At 54.9% G+C, this 19,271-nt stretch overlaps 1 long non-coding RNA gene across 2 annotated transcripts; it reads right to left on the bottom strand.

The window, feature by feature from the left end:
• Positions 1-804: 804 nt before the first annotated feature.
• On the bottom strand, positions 805-19,074 carry LOC125158985 (uncharacterized). Of its 2 annotated transcripts, none has more exons than XR_007149629.1 (4): positions 19,009-19,074; positions 7,148-7,226; positions 5,409-5,513; positions 805-2,084 (listed from the first exon to the last, which is right to left on the bottom strand). It is a non-coding gene; the product is annotated as an uncharacterized LOC125158985 (long non-coding RNA). The 2 variants fall into 2 exon arrangements; XR_007149630.1 differs by having other exon boundaries at positions 5,503-5,513.
• Positions 19,075-19,271: the final 197 nt, after the last annotated feature.

Here is a 19,271-nt window from a genome sequence, read left to right as displayed (position 1 = left end):
AGGGGAGGGGCAGAGAGGGAGACACAGAATCCGAAGCAGGCTCCAGGCTCCGAGCTGTCAGCCCGGGGCCCGATGTGGGGCTCGAACTCACTGAGAGATCAGGACAGGAGCCCAAATCGAGAGTCAGACGCTTAACTTGGCTGAGCCATCCTGGTGCCCCTAATTTAATTTAAATACCCACCAGTAGCTAGTGGCTGTCGTGTTGGACAGGGCAGTTCTGGAGTTACTCGAGGTGTGGTCCCGGGACCACAAATCAGCATTCCCCCCGCCCCCAGAACCCCAGACCTATTGAATTAGAAGTGCAGTTTAACAAGGTCCCAGGTGATTGCTATGCAGATTTTAACCTTTGAGAAGTGATCTCTGGAGTACAGCCAAGAACAAAGGAGGGAGGGAAGGGAGGGAGGGGAGGCCAGGAGCCAGCTGGGGGGGGGGGGGGGGTCGGTTCGAGGAAACAGCTCTCCTGAGCCCTCCTACCTCACGGAGGAGGTCTGTCGGGCTTGCTGGTACTTACTGTGGACCCAATTCCAAGCCGCTTTGGCCGCAGGACTGGCTTCCAGCCTGCAGACTGGAAGCAGTTGGATGCAGATGAGAGCGCCTGATGCCACTTTTTCAATCAGCACGAAGTGCCACGTGAAGTCAAAACGTGGCTGCCAGGACCACTTTGGAAGGTGAGGTCCAGAGCCTGTCTCCAAGGCCGCGCTGGAGTCTCCTTGTGGGAATTCTGCAAGCCAGGGCAGCGTTCCAGAATTCCGATTTTAAGGACGCGTTGGTGTCTGCTATAATGAAACACATGCTACAGACCGATGAAATTTAACGTTCGAGCTGAACGACAGAAGGTTTTATTTATGGGCAAATTTTACGTCTCCCTGCAGAGATGAGTTAGCACACAAGCCCTTCCCACTCCTGCAGGTCTGACATCGCAGGGGACAAATGGGGACGAGGGAGGTGTTTGTCTCTCAGCCTGTGGCAGGCTAGCAGGGAAGGGAGTTAAACAGGACCAGCTCATGAGGTTGATTGATGGGGAGGGCAGCATTCGAGAATTTTTTTTAAAACTGTCAAGAGACCACAGGCAGGCAGGTCTGGCTGTGCTGGGAGGGTTCCCAGTGCTCACAAACGTATCCTTCACTGATAAATTTGCTCCATCACTTCAGGAGCCCGTCGGCAAACAACAGTTGAGCTCTGTGTGCTGGGCATTGTTCTAGGTGCTGGGGGATTGAAAAGTACAAACCAAATCGGAGGGCTTGTCCTCAAGGAGCCTGGGTCCCAGCGGGGCTTAAAACTGCACACTAGGCACTTCCAGAGTGAGCAGAGAGGTGTGGCAGTGGTCAGAGAGGGCTTCCTGGAGGAGTGAGATGAGTGAGTGAGGAGGCAGGCCCTGAAGGCCCCAGGAAGGAATTCCAAGGAGAAGCAGGGGGCTGGCGTGGTGGGGTGGTGGCATGGTGGCGTTTTATTCCAAGCAAAGCAGGAAACCAGTGAACGCTTGTGTCTCCTGAAGAGGGGTCTTTTCCAAGGCTCACTCTGGCCGCCACGCGGAGGAAGGACAGCAGCTTTGGGGAGGAGGCTGTGGTTTCCCAGAGGCCGGACGATGGAGGCAGGGAGGGGGTCAGAGGGGAGGTAAGAGAGGGAGCAGACACGAATTGGATGCGCGGGCAGAAGCGGAGCTCTGTTGTCGGAGCCACGGCTGACCCGTGAAGGAAGTCGGGGCCGGGCAGGCTGAAGGAGAGTTTTAGCAGTATTTCTGTAATCGGTATTTCTGCAAGTTGGAGATGCCACTTCAGTACGCAAGACGAACATCATTTAGGAAGGTGGGTAGGGTCCGGAGCTCTTGGACTGGAGTTCTGCAAAGGTGGTCATCAGCACATCGGCACACGGAGGGTGTTTGGGGGCTGCAGGGATAAGACTGACGACGGTGGTGGCACAGCCACTGCTGAGTCTTTGAGAAAGCTGGCCTTTGGCCCCACGGAGGCCACAGTTTGGGCATCTGGTTACGGCACCGATTCAGAACGCTGCAGCTGGTCCAGGACGGAGTGGGCGGTAAAACAGAAGAGCGGGGACATTGAATCTAGATGAGCTCTGGGGACATTCTGCTGGGAGAGGGGAGACAAATGGCTTGATTGTGGCGTCGAGGAGAGCACCCCAGCCGAGATGGGAAATGGTAGTGCAGGATGAGAGCAGACAGTTGCGGGACGGCGGGACGGGAGCCAGGAGGTGGCTCATCTCGGGGCAGGAGCGCCTGTGGGAGAAGACACTGGGGGGGTCGGGAGGAAGGAACGTGTGACGGGCGTCCAGGGAGCTGCAGATGTCCTAGGGCCGCAGGGAAACGTTTACTTGGTGACCCTGAGGGCCCGTTGGACATCTGGGGTCACAAGACTGAAGTGTGATTACTGGGGGAGACGGCGGCTCTGGGAGAAAGGAAGGTGGTCGCTTCTCTCTCTTGGGCCCGCCTGCACGTGGGGGTCTGCCCCGATTCTTCTTCAGCGGAGAGAGCACGTGACCTGTGCTCCTTTGGCTCCTGGGTGCTGGTTGGTGGTGAGGGTTGGGAGGACGGAGACGTGTGGGTGGGACAGAGCTGCAACTACCAGGCAGCAAAGGCCTGGCTGGTTCTCGGAGGAGCTGTTGGTGATGGGACGGATGTGGATTTGGGGTGCTGGCTTCAGACGCTGGCACTGGTTGGCAGTAATAGCAGGTGGGTGTTGGGCGTTGGCACCGGGCTGTTGAAGGGCCAGGGGTTGCTAGGGGTGCGCAGAGCGTGAGTGGCCCTGAGGGACAAGAGGGCTCGCACCGTGAGGAACCACCCAAACTGGGTGATTAGAGGGGCACAGTGAAGCCGGGCTTCACCGCAGAGACACGACAGACCAGTGCTTGCCCGGGCTAGCGGTGGGACTGGGGATTAGGAGCAACCTCTCCCTTTGGAAGTGTCCCCAAAGGTGATGGTTCTATAACTCAACATATTTATTAAAACCACTGAATTGTATTCCTGAAGCGGATAAATCTTATGATATGGAAATTATGCCGCAATAAAATTGCGGGGAAAATGAAAGAATGACCTAGTGTCAGGCCCGGCACATAGCAAATCCTCAATAAATAATTAGTAAGTGAATAGTCTCCTTGACAACCAGGCGGGCCCTGAAACACCAGGCACGGTTTGTACCATGAGCGTGCACCACCCTCCAATGGGAAGAACACAGGTTTCCTGAGTGGTGTCCTGCCTCAGTCCTCTGTCCTTGTCATTCCCAGTATCTTTCCTAAACCTGATGTTTCTACTTTACCAGTAGGCTGCCAACGCCACACAGCCAGCTCCTCTGCGGCCCGCTGGTCCCCCGGCCTGGGGTCCTGTGCCCCCATCGCCTGCCAGGGGCCCCGACCGCCCTGTGGTCCAGCCAGCCTCCTGGGGGCACCCCGCCCCCCCCCCACTGCATTCCCCGCCCCCAGGTCCTGACCTCCTCTTCCTCCCCCCCCCCACCACCCTCCTTGGTCTGTGGCTCCCCGTCTCCGTCCTTCCCCTACCCCTGCCTCCACCCCCTCCACGCTGCAGCCAGAGTGACCATCCCAAAATGTAACACTGGTCACCTGACACTCCTTCAATGTCTCTGAGTCTCACAGTTTCCAGGATAAAATCCAAATTCACAGCATAGGCCCTTGAAGGTTCTCCGCCCACCTCTGTTCACTGCTCTCTGGATCCCCCCGCACGCAGCCTGGACACCTCCAGCCCCTTGGATCTGCTGTTCCTTCTGCCTGGACTGCCCTCAGGCTTCCCCTGGAAAACCACCCCTTCTTCAGGGCTCAGCCCATCTGGGTGAGGCATGATTCCTCGGGGCTCCCTCAGCAGGGTGTACCTACCCCACCCCCCATCTCCTGGGCGGGGGCCCTGCCTGTGCAGCCTCAGCACCCAGCCCAGCACTGGGCCTGGCACAGAGCTGAACTCCTACTTGTTGGCAACCTGCCTGGGGTGTCCACAGCGGGGCCTGCCCAGAGGCTCGATCGAGAGAGGACATGTAGCCTTCGAGGGGGCCCTGACCGGGCCCTTGTGGGCACAGACCATATCCTCTTGTTCTGTGCTGTCTCCTTGCCCCGCGCAGGGCCTGTGTGGTAGGGGCTCAGTAAGTACTTGCTGAGGGGCCAGAGAAGTGCAGGTGTGAAAAAATGAACCCAGAGACAGAAAAGGCCCAGGGATAGCAGGGCCCAACCCAGGCCACCCACATGTGCCCCAACAACTCACAAAGGAAGAGGCTGACCCCAAGGAGAAACTGCAGCCTCTTACCCACAAAGACTAGTAACCAGGTGTCCCCGCTGGGTCCCAAAAGCCACAAAGACTAGTAACCAGGTGTCCCCGCTGGGTCCCAAAAGCCACAAAGACTAGTAACCAGGTGTCCCCGCTGGGTCCCAAAAGCCACAAAGACTAGTAACCAGGTGTCCCCGCTGGGTCTCCATCCAAAACCCACAAAGACTAGTAACCAGGTGTCCCCGCTGGGTCTCCATCCAAAACCCACAAAGACTAGTAACCAGGTGTCCCCGCTGGGTCTCCATCCAAAACCCACAAAGACTAGTAACCAGGTGTCCCCGCTGGGTCTCCATCCAAAACCCACAAAGACTAGTAACCAGGTGTCCCCGCTGGGTCTCCATCCAAAACCCACAAAGACTAGTAACCAGGTGTCCCCGCTGGGTCTCCATCCAAAACCCACAAAGACTAGTAACCAGGTGTCCCCGCTGGGTCTCCATCCAAAACCCACAAAGGCAAAGGCCTCCAGGAGCAGGTGGGCTTGTCACTAACGCCACCCCAGCCTGAGCACGCGCGGTGTGGCAGCTGGGCGCTATGGGTTCTCCTGCACCCAGCCAGGCAGTCCTATGCCAGCCCTGGAAGGAGGCGTGGTTGTCACCTCATCTTACAGCCGATGAGATGGGACCAGAGCTCCTGGAGGGGGGCGGGGTGGCGAACCCTCATCCACCCTGACCCCAGCACTGGTACTCTGAACCACATGCTCTGCACCAGGATGGCTTGGAAAGGAGTGCCTGGTGGGGGGTGGGGGGCTGAGCTGTGTGTCCCACGTTGGGGAGAAGGCCCCCTCTAGGCCCCCGCCTGGCCTCTGGCTCCGGGGGTGGAGCTGGAAGAAGGGGCCTCCCCTGCTGACGCCTTCTCCAGCCCTGCCTCTGCTGGTCTCCAAACTGCGGTGGATTTCAAGGGGGTTGAGTCTGAAGGACGCCCATTTGGTGCAGAAGACGTGGACTCCGCGGCATCAGCCCCTGCAGAGAGCTTACCGCTATCTACCCCAACCCCCGTGTCCCAGTAACTACGTTGGGTGACTGTCCTCCGTGTCGGGTGTCAGAGAGACCAGGGTTTTTGTGCTGAAAATAGCAGGATATTCAGGACCCACGGAGTCAGGAGAAAGACTTCGAGCCTGCGAGCGTACCACAGGGCAAGTGTGGACATCCCTCTGACACGCAGCCAGGTCACGGCCGCTTCGCTGGCAGACAGTCTGCCCTCTGGGCTGCAGCTGCACTCACCGTGTAGTAAGCTGTTAGAAGGAAAAAATACCCATCTGCTGTTTTTGAAAAGTCATCTCTGTGGATAATAGCAATGAGATGGTCGCAGCCATGTCCCCATTATGGTCTAAGAGCTATGAGAGCCCATTACAGAACAGAAGGCTCATTTCCCACCCTCCGGCTGAACGTGGCCTGTTTGCAAGGGCAGGCAGGGACACCGTGCACACTATAAAAAGGCACGCTTTCCGCAGCCCTGTGCCAAGCGGAATGGCTAGACGGAGGCTGGACACCGGCGAGTGGGGTCGGGAGGCCAGATCCCTTTGAACGCTGACCACACGCACATCCGTATACCACGGCCCTGCTTTCCCAGAAGCATCTGTATCCTCCCATCTGTGTGAATTCACTTCACGAGAGGCCAGTGTTCACCTGCTCTCACTCAGGCCCCACAACAACGCTGTGAGACGGGCCACAGTGCACCATTGTCCTGTTGTGGACGTGAGAACACTGAGGGGGCGCCCGAGGGGCTCAGTCAGTTGAGCCTCCGACTTTGGCTCAAGTCATGATCTCACAGTTCGTGGGTTTGGGCCCCATGTCAGGCTCTGTGCTGACAGCTGGGAGCCTGGGGCCTGCTTCGGATTCTGTGTCTGCCTCTCTCTCTGCCCCTCCCCCGCTCACACTCTGTCTGTGTCTCTCTCAAAAGTAAATAAAGAGTAAAAAAAATTTTTTAAAGAAGTGAGAACACCGAGGCTAAAAGACGTGAATGATTTCCTAGTGTCACTGCCTAGTAGGTGATGGGGCTGGAGGGAGACATGTCCTTCTCACGACACTGCTCAGAGCAAGGTGGCCCTGGGGGGATGGGCATGCGCTTTAGCCAGCAAGGGCACCTGCAGCCACCCTCAGGGCTCTGCCTCTTCTGTCCCTTGTGAAGACACTCAGCAAATACTGCCCCCCCCCCCCCCCAATTACACAGCTTCTGAGTTACAGCTCAGGGCAGATAAGCCATGATCAGGATCAAGTACTTAGAGGCGTGAAGGAGTTAGCACACCCTGAATGGATTCTGCCCTTGATTTACAGCCAGTGCCTTTGCTGTGGGCCTAGACTGAGGGCCGTCCCCCCAGGGCGGGAAATAGCCGGCCTTTCATGCAGCATCAGAGCCAGAAGTACAGGAGGCTCAACCCCCAGCAGGAGGAACAGGCATTCCCTCTGGATGATCTGGAAAACAATACGGTGCCTCGCTTGGGCGTAACTGGGAAACATGGGCTCCGTCTGTGCTGCTCGGCGGTGCCCTAGGCTCCACTTGCTCCGCAGAGGCCCCTGGACATCCCGACCACTCCTTGTTTGTAAACCTGCCCTCAGGCCGGCAGCAGAACCCACCTGGAGATTTACGGCAAGACACATGCTAGACCAAGGGACCCACAAGGCCAAGGGACCCACTGGCTTCCTGGAGGTCACCGACAGGAGCAGGGATTTGCAGACAGAATTTCGGGGGGGTGTGGACTTAGATCACAACAAACAAGGACACCTTTATCTCCCTGAACCTCTAGACGAATTGAGCATTTCCCTTCATTATGAACGCGGCCAACAAGCCAGCCGCACTAGCAGCCCCGGGTTCTGTCCCCACAGAAATCACTGAGGGTTCATATCACGCTACAGTTGCTGTAGGTACCTTAAGATACGGCTTCTGCTCTTTGCGGCTTCACCACGATGGTAGCTGTCAGACGCACTGCTGGACCTCAGTTGATGGGCTAATAAAGAGATACCACATTGCAATTAAAAAAATAATGCCGATAACCGTATTTCAAAATAATGATTTCATCCATAACCCATATATTTCACATATTTACGAACATTCTGAGAAGGTGTCTATAGCACCAAGAAAGTAGCAACGTGAAGATCTCAGACACCCACAGTAACCTTCACAGCGGGCAGAAGTGACAGGTCACGTCACCCCGGCGGGCGCAGAGGGCTTTGTAGTTTTGAACTACAGGTTCCGGGGCCTCGTCACAGGGTAGCCTGCTCCGAGATGGAGTTCAGGGAAGTGCCTTTGGGATCAGTACTCATGGAAGAGCCAGGAGGGAATCAGGATTGGGCAGAGGGGGAAGACTGAGCTCCGCGGAGGCCTCACTTACCCCATGTGCCATTCTGAGCTGTCCCGAGTTGGCGTAAGGGGGCCAGGTCCCCTTGGTGTAATGGGGTCCACCCCATGTGGACTGGTTAGTGGGTGCAATCAGCCCAGGAAAGTGACATGACCTTGGGCAGGGCTGCTCTCTCCAGCAGAGCTATTTCCCATGTTGGGCCAACGGCGGTGCACCCCACCTCCCAGCAGCTGGGGGAGAGTCACTTGTCCCTGCCGTGGCTCAGGGTGGTGGCTCACAGTCCACCACAGCTCCCACCCTGGGCCCACTGCAGCCGAATCCCTGGATGGAGTCCAGGGTCCGTCATCTTTAAAGCTCTCCCAGTGACTCTGATGTTCTGCCAGGTGTGGGAGCCGTGATCCCAGGTGGTAGGAGCGGGAGGGTCTCCGAGATCATGGAATCCAAGGGACTTGGTCGAGCCTGTCGGTGGCAGAGCCGCCCATGGCACTTCTCCATGTACTGATTTCACGTGACAAGTATTCGAGACACTTACACACCCCCCGGGGCTCACAAATCTCTCAACGCAGGGCCTGCTCGGGCTGGCACGTCTCCTGGGGGGGGCTGTGCGTCCACGCGGTTTTTCTGCGGGGCAAGCTAAGCTGTCATCTGTCAAAATCCCAAATGTGCCCACTCAGCACTTCTCCTCCTAGATATGTGTCCTGAGGAGAGACCTCCGCACGGATGACGTGAGTTGTGCCCAGGGATGTTCACCCAGAAGTTATTTTTAATAGCAAAACCTAGAAAAAGTCTCCACGTTCATCATGGGGACTGCTCAAACAAAAGGAACCCTATGCGGCCATTAAAAAACACAGGGAGCTCTATGTTGATACAAAAAAGTAACAACAACCCTACAAGGTGCATCAGTAAACACAGAAGGAAGATGCAGAACCATGTTTAAAAGTCACAGTTTGGGTGGACAAAAAGGGAAATACTTAGGTGAATCTGTGAGAGTTTGCAGTTAACCGCGAGCTTTAAGAAAGAGGGAATCAGTCTGATTAGAAAAACAGATTCCATTCAAGGTTTTTCGGGCCGAGAGAACTCAATTCAGGAAACTGGGTTGGGCAGGTGGTACCAGAGTTGAGGAGGCCAGCCGGGGGTGGGGGGGCAGCCCCGGCACGGGCCACAGGGGAAGCCGCTGTACCCTAAACGGAGGGCAAAGCAGAACGAGGCTGCGGGCAGAGCTGAGGGGCTGCAGAGCCGTCCCCCATCCCTGGAGGACACACAGCTGCGGCTGGAGAGGCCGCCCAACGCGGAGAGAAGGGGAAGCGAGGGCTTTTCCCCCCTACCCCAGACCTCCCGCCGGGCCTCGCCTCCGCTGAGCCCAAGCCCAAGTGGCTGCCCCAGGAGCCTGGGAAACGGGGGGCCTGTAAGGATCGGCCTCTTGGGGTATGGAGGAGAGCAGGAGGGCGCACGGAGTGCAGCTGGGAGGCGGCACGACAAGTGTCTTCAGGAAATGCAAAGAACCTCCCCGGGGCCACATAAGAGGTGCTAACAGGGCTTGCTTCCAGGAGTCAGGGATCTGGAGGGAGACCTAGTTTATGTTAGGGACCCCTCGGGGCTTTTAAATTTTGCACCATGAGCACATACGGCCTATTTGAAGCAAGATGCTTGCCTGACATTCACAATGGGTCCACTGGAAAGGGCAAGGCTGTTGTGTTTTCTCACTGGAAAATATCCCGCCCGCTAGATCTCCCCCCACACTTCCCGTAACGGCCCCCGGGGGACAGCGCAGCAGTTCTTGTTGCCTCTTCCGCCAGTGTCCTCCTCAAACCGCCCCTCTCCCCGCCGGGCTGGGTGAGGGCAGAGGGGGGAGCACGAGCTGGAGGGGACGCATCCTGCCCCACCATCTCACAGCCCGTTTCACAGAGGCCCGCTCGCAGCCCGGAGCCTCGGGTGGCCCGCAGACACGCTCTGCATTCACCACTCCGCGTGGGGGGCAATGGAAGGTCCACCTGAAACCCTTGCTTACCGGACGGGCTCCGGGAGCGCCAGGGTGCAGCTTGTGGGCCACAGAGTCAGGCTCACCCAGGTCTCTCACTGGGGGACAGGAGCAGCGGGGCCACCGGCCCAGGGGTCTCTGCCCATCCACACTGCCCACCCCCCCACCCCTCAGGGGACCCCAAATGGGCTGCAGCACCCCTTACTGAAACCCGTCCACCGCAGCTTGGTTGGCTACGAGGCAGGACCGTGAATATCTCATCAGTTGCAATGAGGGTAAAGTGCCAACAACTGTAAAACAGCTTCTGGCTAAAACACGAGTCCCCTCTTCCTTGTCTTCAAGTGTCCCCGTCCCGAAACCTCACCGGCCACTCAAGGCTCCAATGAGGGCGCCCACGTGTCTGGCCAGGGCCGGCCTGGGACGTGGGCTCCGCGGGGCCAGCCCTTCTGTCTCGAGATCCGGGTGGAGACCCGCCTGGCCAGCTCCCTCCGAACTCAAGGCAGGTGCGCAGTGGGGTGAACCGTCCGCTACCACGTTCACGGGACTCCTTTCTGACTAAATTCCGAGTGCGCGTCCGGAGAGAAGAAACTGACAAACTCCCTGGGCCTGAGCCTGCAGCTCCTTCGAGGCGGGGCTCTCCAGTCTGTCGGCAGATGAGCTGTTGGCACAGCCTCTGCTCAGCAGTCCACTCACTGGGTGCCCTGCAGGATCACGACAACCAGATCCACGGCCGAATGGTGCCCCTCATGCCTTTGTTTCTAAGGGGAGTCCAGGAGATGACCCAGGCAGGGCTCCTGGCCCCAGATCTCTCCTCACCACATGGCGGAGGCCACTCCACTGATGCCGCCCACGGTCGTGCAGACGGGAGCCTGCGGCTGGCGTTTACCTCGCTGGCTTCAGGTTATCCTGCCGGGGGCCTCACCGTGACCCCCAGTACAGAGTGTCACCTCTAGGGTCCGGTAGGGTCCCGTAGCGCTCCCCTGCCTGCGTGTGTCCTGCTGCCTGTGTTGGCGGGGCCTGCACAGAGCTTCCCCAAGCCACCCTGTCTCCCTCTCCCTCTGCTAGTGTTTCCTAAGTGCAGCCCCCGGGCATGGAGACGGACACACGTCCCTACCTCCTATTCCCTGGTCCCTGACCTCCCTGGGACTTCGCGGTCCAGCAGAAGAGACAGGCACGTAATGAAACAATTACAGCTGGTCAAGGCTCTGCCCGAGCAACGCGTGAGGAACTCCGGGGAGAGAAGAAAAACCGAGGAAAACACACTGAAGTTTTCCTGGACGAGTCAAGGCTCAAGTTCCAGTCACCTCTTGCTCCAGAGCAGCCTCCGTGTGCTTGCAGATTCTGTGGCTTAGGAATATGGACCGGGCACCGTGGGGCTGTGCCCACCCTGCTCTGTGATGTCTGGGCAAGATGAGTCTGTGTGAAGAGTGGGCCCGGCTGGAAGTGTCAACCACAGGGGCCCCGTGTGGGCTCCCCAGCATGGTCTCGGGCTCATGGCGTCTCCGGGACTCCAGAACAAGTGCCCCGAGTGAGCACGGTGGTTGCCGCATGGCCTTTACGGACTGAGCCTCAGGAGACACAGCATCACCTCGCACACTTAGGGCCGGTCAAAGTCAATGTCAGAAGACCAACCCGACCAAGGCATGAGGACATACGCACGCCTCCTGACGGAGGAGGCGGGCAGTTTGCACCCGCGGTTTCACACATGCCCCAGGTGTCCCTCAAGCCGAATTTCGAAGGCAGACTAGAGGTCTGTCAGATGACAAAGTGGGGAGGGTGTCCCAGGCGGAGGGATGGGCACATACAAAGGCCCAGGGGCATGAGAGTGGACTGCCTTACACGAAACGAGAGCATCAGATTTCCCAGGAGCTCACCAAACACGGTCTTCCTGCTGACTCACTAGGCAGCTGTCTGCCCTTGGTCCTCCCCAGACACCGGGGCCCTGCTGCGCCCCAAACTCAGACACCAGCCCCTCAGCTGAGGCTCAGCCCCATCGTGGGTGGAGTAGCCAGCCCACGTCCCAGCTGCCTGGCCCCCTCCCCTGGCTCTGGGGCGGCAGTGAGCGCACAGGGAGTTGCCACCTGGGCAGGGCTGCGAGTGGAGCCCCATCCGGTCCCCACCCCTATGTTCTCATCCCCGGCTCTCAATGTAGAAAGCCTCGAGGCCCCCAGCCAGAGCTTTCTTGGTTTGGGTTTTCAAAGCACTAAAGGCTCTGGGTCCACTGGCTTGAATCCCAGCAATTCTTTCCATAATGGTTAGTTCTTCTGATTGTAGGCATAAAAACTCAAACTAGATTAAACAAAAAAGAGAAATTACTGGTTCTTGTAACTGGAATGTTCTAGGAGCGAGTTTAAAGAGTATCAAACAATACCAGAATTCTCACTTTCTCTGTTTCTCAGCTGTGTATTTTTCTGTGTTGGCTTCATTCTCAGACAGCGTCTCCCCAAAAGTAACACCCGAAGGCTCGAAAGCTCCAGGCTTAACTAACACTCAGAGCCGGCAAACCAAAAAAGTCAAAAGAGGGCATCTCTTTCCTGAAGGCTTGGACTGCAGCCCCAAAGAGGGTTCTAATTGGCCTAACTTGGATCACATGCCCTTCCCAGAACCAATCACCCCGCCCATGAAGATGCGGTATTCTGACTGACTTTGACGGGATCAAATGCTGACCCCAGATCGGGGTTAAGAGTCAGCCTCACTGTAGCCACACAGAATCACTTCATTTAAAAAAAAAGGGGGGGGGGATTCCACAACCAGAAGGGAGAAAGAAAACGTGAAAGGAAGACAAAATTTAGCTGTCACGGCCCAGTTGCACACTTCGCGCACTGCACAGTCAGGGGACGGGATGCCTTCTGTGTCTGCCCAGAAGGGGCCCCTTTATCTAATTCAGGTGGAGGCGGCCGTGTGGACTACTGCTGGGGTGCCACCAAGTCCACCACACTTCCCTTGACCTGGCGCTTCAGTACTGCGTGAACCCACCTTACCCTTTGTCTCCTAGTTCAAACGCCTACTTCTCCGTGAACTGGCGGCGATACGCCAGAAGTTATTCGTGTGCCCACAGGTTCATGGCTTCTGCCTCAGACATGGCCACACAGCTGTCCCGATGTGACTCCTCGTCTGTGTCATCTGGCCTGAGACCGACTCCACCAGAGCAGCAGGTCTGGCCAAGCTGCCCTTCCAGGCTGGCGGAGGACGTGCAGGGGAGAGCACCACAGTGCGACGATCACAGAGGAACGTGAGCCCTCCGTTTTGGTCATGAGAGGCTGTTGGCTGGATCCCCTGGATCTTCTGTCCGTGTCCCTTTGCCCAGCCGCTGGAGACACCGCCCAGAGGAAGGGGCCTTGAACAGCGCCTCCAGAGGGCCACTACCCAAGGCCAAAGCTCTTTCTCCAGGAGACCTCTGGGGACGAGAAGGTGGCTGGGCTCCATCTGGGCCTCACCGAGGACAACCGCGCTAGGGCTCAGCTGCAGCTCCTGATTAAAACCAGATCCCGGAGCTGGGGACCTTTGGTGAAACTGGATACCTATCATCGTAGGCAAAGGAAATCCACCACGAGAGGGAGGGAGGCTGGCTCGCATCCCGGCACGGCTGGGCCGGGCGGTAAGGCTGCGCTTTCCTTCACGAAGGCCCCCGGGACTCTTGCTGTGTGGGGCGATGACAGCCCTGAGACACAGGCGCCCCGTGGAGCCTGAGCAACGTTTCCACCTCTCCTTCTCCCCACCTCCCTGCTCTTGGCTTGCCTTCAGCTGGAAGACCTGGGTTCAGTCCCACTACCAACTTTTATTCAGTTAGGGCAAAGTTATTTAATCTGAGCCTCAGTTTGGTCATCTGTAAAATGGGGGTGAAAACAGTACCTTCCCGGCTGCCTACTGTAGGATTAAAAGCAATGCTACGAAAAGCGCTTAGCACAGGGCCTGGAACACAGAGAGCCCTTAGTAAACGTCAGTTATGCCATGCCTTCTTCCTCCCTCCTTCCCCCCCCTTTTCCCATCGATACCATTAAACCACAAACACAATCCTTGATGGCCATAGTAAGGAAAACATTTCACGTCCCTGATGGCGGATGCAGGGGAAAACGCACTGGCTCCGGGGCCAGACAGCCTGAGGTTGTAAATGGTCGCCATTTATCAGCTGGGCGACTTAACCACTCTGAGCCTGAGTGTCTTCATGCAAACGGGGACACCGGTAATGCCTGTCCTGCCCCAGGACTGCTGTGTGTGTCTCACGGGGCACCTGTGTGAAGGGGGCGCTGGAAACGGGGAGCCGAAACAGTGCTGTCATTGTTCGTGCCTCCAATACTATGCCTTCTGTCTTGCTGTCTCCTTTTCTTGTTTGGTCCTTCTCTTCCTATTTCCAAGGTCACAAGTCAAATGAACTTGGGGGGGGCGGGGGTCAAGTCTTGGAGCTGCAAGAGAACTCGAGGACATTGGTTCAGTCGTTCTATCTGAAATCACTTAGAAAACAAAAAATTCATAAAAATTCAGATTCATGGGTTCCAACCCACACCTAGAGGGTCCGACTCTCTCACTTTTTAAATGAAAAACGTGTTTAAAATTTCAAAAGTGATACATGCCCATTCTAAATGAATTCCAATGATACAGAAATAATGAGTAAAAAAGGCCAGTCCTCCGAGGTAACTGCTATTAACGGTTTGGTGTGTCTCATCTAGGGTTTTGTTTTTCCTGGAAAGGGCTAAGCATATAGTTTTTATTTTTTCCCATAAAACTAGATCATCACTCATTTTCTTCTTAAACTTAACATAGCTTGGACATCTTTCCACACCAGCACACATATGACTACCTCATTCTGTTTAACAGCTGGAGAGAATTCCATGATTGGGCTTATCGTGGTCGACTTAACCATTTCCTTATGGGTGGACACGGCGGGCTCTCGTTGGCGGATCCCACGCGGCCAGTCCAGCCTCTGTCCTCTGTGTGGCACAGAGGGGCAGTCGGAGGCCCAAGGAGGGATGTGGACCGGCCAGGATCACGCAGCAGGTCAGTGAGCCGGGTTTACAGCTCTGGTCCCTGATGTGCTCTTGGCATTGAATCACACCACTGGTTTATTTTTTTTTTAAATGGTCACAGGGAACTTAATATTTTTCTGAACCTACTCCTGATACTAGGGAAGAGAAAAAAAACAACAACCAATGTTAACATTATTCCATGTAACTTTGAGAATTGAATTTTTGCTCAAACTTTCTCAGAGTTTTCATTTTTCATTATATTCCTTGCAAGAGTTCGTGAGTCAATATTTCCCAGACATTGTTTCCGAAGCTAATTTTTTTTTATGCCGGCATCCCGAAATCCCCCTTCCGCTGAGTGTGACTGTTCTGAGACCGAGCCAAAGTCCACTTCAGGAACACCCCAAGTCCCTCCCCTTCATTCACCGTAAGTGAGGAGTTTCCTCTGACTGTCATCTATTTTTTTCATTATGTAAACGTCTCCAAGTCCTGTCGGTATCTTTTCCAGAAAGATAAATGACCCAGTTGGCAGAGATAGAACACATAATGTTTGCAGAATTCTTGTGAGAATTTGCTCTTTGCCCAGAAATTGTGCTTAATATTCCTAGCAAGAAATGGAACAGTAAGCCCACCTCCCATGAGGTAGAGAGTTTGATTGGAAGCGACCACTGTCCGTCAAGTCACACCCTCTGACGCAACTGCCCTCAGAGCTCGGTGCTGAGCCGCCTGCAAATGTGTCCAAGTCTCCTGCCTCCACCCCATCCCCTGTCACAGAGGGGCTGCTCTGAAACCGCTCAGATTTCTGAGTAAAAAGGAAAGGAGCTGGCCGGCCAGTGTTGGTAACATCTGAATGTTGTTTAGCATCGTCCTGGGCAAAAGACAAAGGGAACAGAGGACTATGGAGTAGCTCTTTTGTTGGTGAGCTGCCTCTTGGGTCCTAAAACTCTGGCTTCTGTCTTAGAATCAAAAGTAGACCCCTCTCCTGGTCCCTCGATTGTGCCTCCTAAAAGCAGGGCTCCTAGGACAAATGGCTGGTACCAGGTCCGAAGCAGGAAACGTACCAGATGAACTCGGGGCATCTTGTCACCCAAGTGGCAAGGAAGTCATCAAAGACATCTACGGTCCTACCAGAAGGCTGAAGAGTGAATTTGAAGAGGCTCCCACTGGCCAATACGGACCAACTCTCACACCCGCTAGGATAATAACTGTAGTGAAGTGAATTGTGTCAGGTAGATTTCAACCTACGAATTCATAGTGATATCCAAAGAAAAAGATTAAAAAGAAAACCCAAAACACATTGGTCGCCTTTGAAGAATGCTAGGAGAACCAACTTATTACTTTGAAAACCAGTCAATACAGGAAAGAATCAAACATCTATTGTGCTTTTCTTATTAAACTACACCTCAGGATTACCACACAGTAGATGAGGGTGAGTAACTTCTTATGGAAGTATTCTAGCTCATAAATGAAGAAATGATAGAATATCCCCATGTTTTAACCTCTAGCAAACACATGGATCTACTCTCCAGCGGCTGCTAACATCATAGAAAGAGAGGAGCTGGACATACGGTCCTCCAAGGAAGTACAGCACACCAGCCCTGCTATACTCTTGCCGGAAAAATCCAACCTGAATCTGACTGGACTCCTAGACCTAACTATCAATTTACAAAAATACAGTGAACAACACTGTGGAAATGTAATCATCAAGATCCAGACTACAAGCAACTCTATGGGACAACCAGTCTCTCTAAAAATACACATAAAAAACAAAATGAGGGAGAGGGGGACTTGTAGACCAAAAGAGACTTAAAAGGAAAATCAACTGATCACAAAGTATGGTTATTTCCAATCTTGATTTGAATAATCAGGCAAAGGAAGTTATGGGACAATCAGGAAAATTTGAATATTGACAGGATATTTGATGACATTAGGAATTATTTTTAATCTTTAAGGTGTGATCATTGTATTTTTTTTTAATTTTTTTAACGTTTATTTTTTTTAATTTTTTTTTCTTTTTTAACGTTTTTTTTTTTAATTTATTTTTGAGACAGAGAGAGACAGAGCATGAATGGGGGAGGGGCAGAGAGAGAAGGAGACACAGAATCGGAAGCAGGCTCCAGGCTCTGAGCCATCAGCCCAGAGCCCGACACAGGGCTCGAACTCACGGACTGTTAGATCGTGACCTGAGCTGAAGTCGGATGCTTAACCGACTGAGCCACCCAGACGCCCCAAACGTTTATTTTTGAGACAGAGAGAGACAGAGCATGAATGGGGGAGGGTCAGAGAGAGAGAGAAAGACACAGAATCTGAAGAGGCTCCAGGCTCTGAGCTGTCAGCGCAGAGCCAGACGCAGGGCTCGAACTCACGGACCGCAAGATCACGACCTGAGCGGAAGTCGGATGCTTAACCGACTGAACCACCCAGGCACCCCTCGTTATAGTTATTTTTAAGGTAATTATCAACATTTAGAGACATATGCTGAAACATTTCTGGGTGAAATCATAAAATGTCTAGGATTTGCTTCAAAATAATTCAAGAGAGGACAGAGTGAAACAAGATTGGCCTTGAAGGTTGTTGAAGCTGAGTGGTGGGTGCATGGGGACTCTTTCTACGATTCCCTCTACTGTTACATATGCTCGAAGTTTTCCATGAGTTAGAAGAAATAATAATAATAACAATAATAATAATAAGACGACAGGGCAGTGCAGGGGGGACACCACGGATCTTGATAAGCACCCGAAACGACCCTGGGTGATTCAATTCCTGGGTTCCCTCTCTCCACACCTGAGATGCGTAAACGCAGAGGGGCTCTGATGGATTGGGAGAAGCACAGCTGTCTGTCCACTTTAAGAGTCTGCAGTCAAAGGTGATTCCAAACGCACTCTGGGCTGCATGTTATGAACTCTTTGCGGACTTCACGAAGGCTAATTTTCACCAAGGACAGACTGCGTTTCCTTCACCCTGGGGCACGGTGTTTCCTCGACAGTAGGGAGGGCAGACATAGGTGCAAGGGATGTTTTCGACAGAACTGAGGGCTTTGCTGGCTACGCGGTTACGGTAACAGTGCCACGGAGGCAGGGAAATCCCTGGAGAGCACTCGGACAGAGCTGATGCCTCTTAAAGGAGTGGTGGGCTAGGTTGGCGGTGTGAAGGCTGCATTTCCAGGCTTGTTTCCCCACATTTTCTCCGATCACATCCTTGTTTACTCCCACACACTGGCGATTATGGTGATAAGAGGTTGAAGTAAGAGGGGACTGAGAAAGATGTCACAAAATGAAGTGGATCTTGCATAAAATGTTTCAACGTTACTTTTTCCTTTGAGCAGGATGGCACGTTGTGCTGGTGTTCCATCGCACTGGTCGTCATCATGAAGACAAGGTTTCCTAGAAATCTGCAAGCAAGACAGGCCTCTGTCCTTCTTTCCGCGACTCGGTTTATTAGTTAGGAACACTTTTACTTTCAAGAATGGAAGCCACTGCATAACTGGCTTAAACAAAGAAGGGCTTTTTTTCTTTCTTTCTTTTTAATCACAGCAATACCTCCACAGAGAGGTAGGGACTGTATCATCCCAACGACTTTGGGTTGGCATCTCCGAGATTCTCTTGGCCGTTTCCTCACGGGGAGAAGACGGCTGCATCAGCTCCAGGCATTGAGATCTCACACCAGACTCTCGGGCTCTCCTATCAGGAAGAAAACATTTTTCCCAGAAGCTCCTTAGCAGACTTCCCCTTAACTCTCACTGGCCGGAATACTGTGGCATGGTCAACTCTAGTTACGGAGCAGCTTGGAAAAACAAGCCTGGACTTTCTGGGGCCTCTCCTGGGGGAGGCGGGCAAGGGAGAGGGGCTGGGAAGAGACCCCGCAGGCAACATTTTCACTTTTCTTTTAAATGGGGCTTGGACTGTTCCTGCCCGACTGCCTTTGAGACCGAATACCAACGGCACGCTGTGCCCACCTGAAGGGCTAGCCTTGTTGTCAAAGACGGGCTTCCCCACGTCTGCCTTGCCTTGAGGACATCCGTTCAGGGAGGCCTGGATGTTGCAGAAAATTCCGACTTCCCATCAGTCAGATAATCAGCACATGTTTACAGAGCACCCCCATCGCCAAGCGCTGCAGGAACGGAGAGATGGTTAAGCAGCCGTCCTGGCCTCGGGGACCACACAGGCGGGCAGAACAGGACAGAGACCCCGGCAATGTGCAGTGACGGCACAGGACCACCGCAGGAGCCCTGTGAGCACCAGGCGGGCCATAACGGCGAGGCTGGCGCGGGGCCGGGACAGCGAGGTGAGGCCCCGAGGGCGGCCATCGCGGACACTAAAACCGGGAACGGTGCGTGAGGCCCAGGCGCGGGAGGGGGTTGGGACCCCGGCGGCTGCAGGGCCAGGCTCACTGGTGTAGGTAAAGCCCTCGGCCCCCCGCGAACCTCCACGGACCTAACCTTCACCCCAACCAGCCCAGGCAGGTTTCCCGTCCGCCCCAGGGGAGAACCTACCCAAGGTGCAGCCAACTTCGGCCCACTCGCCGCCGCCTTCCGGCCTCCCCGACAGGCTCGGCCCCGCCTGGCGCGGTCACATGACGCAGCCTGGCCAATCGCCCCGCCCCGCCTCCAGCGGTGATTGGTCCACGCGGTCATGTGACCGGAACCGCTCGCAGAAAGCCAAAAGGGAGCTGGCTTCGCGGTGTGCCCCGCCTGCTCGGCGTCTTCGACGTCCGGGCAGAGCACGTTCCTTTCTGCTGAGACTGGCTGCGGGGGGT

The sequence above is a fragment of the Prionailurus viverrinus genome, unplaced genomic scaffold (genome assembly GCF_022837055.1).
Source record: "Prionailurus viverrinus isolate Anna unplaced genomic scaffold, UM_Priviv_1.0 scaffold_40, whole genome shotgun sequence".
Taxonomy (NCBI): Eukaryota; Metazoa; Chordata; class Mammalia; order Carnivora; family Felidae; genus Prionailurus; species Prionailurus viverrinus.
Note: the sequence above shows the minus strand (reverse complement) of the source record. Positions and strands in the feature narration are given on the sequence as shown.